This window comes from Triticum dicoccoides, unplaced genomic scaffold (genome assembly GCF_002162155.2).
Source record: "Triticum dicoccoides isolate Atlit2015 ecotype Zavitan unplaced genomic scaffold, WEW_v2.0 scaffold117487, whole genome shotgun sequence".
NCBI classification, from domain to species: domain Eukaryota; kingdom Viridiplantae; phylum Streptophyta; class Magnoliopsida; order Poales; family Poaceae; genus Triticum; species Triticum dicoccoides.
In genome coordinates, this window is record NW_021181736.1 from 18 (window position 1) to 1,485 (window position 1,468).

General features: G+C 41.7%; 1 long non-coding RNA gene across 1 annotated transcript; it reads left to right on the plus strand.

The window, feature by feature from the left end:
• The first annotated feature begins 673 nt into the window (after window positions 1-673).
• LOC119343168 lies at window positions 674-1,430 on the plus strand. The gene is made up of 3 exons (XR_005165934.1): window positions 674-715; window positions 836-973; window positions 1,409-1,430. It is a non-coding gene; the product is annotated as an uncharacterized LOC119343168 (long non-coding RNA).
• The last annotated feature ends 38 nt before the right edge of the window (window positions 1,431-1,468 follow it).

Sequence of the window (1,468 nt, forward strand, 5' to 3'; positions counted from 1 at the left end):
TTTTCTCTTTGTGTTTAATGTTTGTGTAATGCTTTCATTTTCTAATCAACATGGCAGCGGCGAAGGAGTTGAGGTGGCTCCAGGGGAAGATGTGGAGCGACCATCACAAGCAGGCAGGATAAGGGCATCACCAGCGCGCTTTGCAAATTTCAACGCCTCTCTAACTCCACTATAGAAATCAGAGCTAGTTTCGAGGTCGGTCGGGGGGCTATTGAACTTATCAGACACACTTCCAGCGGACCTCACTAAGTTCCTGGTGCAGTCCTACCAGCCACAAACCTCTGAAATGGTTTTCCCAGGAAGGGGAAGGATCCGTGTCGATGCTGACAGTGTTCAGAGGGTATTTGATCTCCCAAACAAGGGTCCAAAAGTCAGATATTTAGTTGACAAGGATGCCACTAGGAGATTCAGACAACCTTTCAACATAACTGGGAATTCTCATCCCCAGATCACTACATGGCTCAAGATGATTGAGCATATGGCTGGAAGAACGGATGACACATTTTTTATGGCCTGGCTTGCGGTTGCCTTCAGTACTTTTCTAGCACCAACCACGGCCTTGAAGCTCAGCCCAAAGTGTTATGGACTTATGCTAGATCATCAAATGCTAAAGAATACAAACATCTGCCTCTTTGTAGCAGAACACATTAACAAAGCTTTCCGGAACATGGAACAGGAGAAGCAAACTGTTTGCTGCTGCTTGTATCACTTGATGGTTAGTGAAAACGACCACTTTTTTCCATCTGTTCCTGTTCTTTCTGTGCAATTATAGTTTGCTGAAATTCTCATAACAATAACTGAACTTGGCTTTTTCTTTTGTTTGGGTCTGGTGCAGATACTATACCTTGATGCGCTCGTACATGACATCCCAGTAAGCAACTGCGCGATACGATCGAATGCATGGGATAGTACTCTAATTGCCAAGGTGATCAAGAAGGATACTATCTCTCCTGGTGTGTTCGGCAAATTACAAGTGAGTTCTTTTTTGTTTTTTTTCAACAGTGTCTTCCTTCTATGTTCTTTTGATGTCTGGTCACTTTTTTTGGAAATTGCACAGAAAACTGTCATCAGTTGGCACAACAATGCATGTAGTTGCACAGATTATAGCTTTAAGTTTGGCAATCTGCACACATGTTTATTTTAAATTGGCACACCATCTTTTTTAAGTTGCACAGTTTTACTAATCTCGTTGCACAGATGTGTTGCATCAGTTGGTAGGAACTTTTTTTAGGTGCCATGTGTGTTGCACAGTTTTTGTGTCTTTGTTCAGTTGCATATATGTATAGTTGAATTTGTCTACCCCAGTATCTTGTTTGTAGTTGCACAGGTTGTAATGTGTGGTTTCATTCAACACACAAATCTATTTTGATAACCTTGTTATTTTCTGTTTCTCTTTTTTTTACATCAGCTTAAAGAGGAGTATAGAGGCACGGAGCAGACACCACTGTTTGGTGGAATTTTGCAAGCT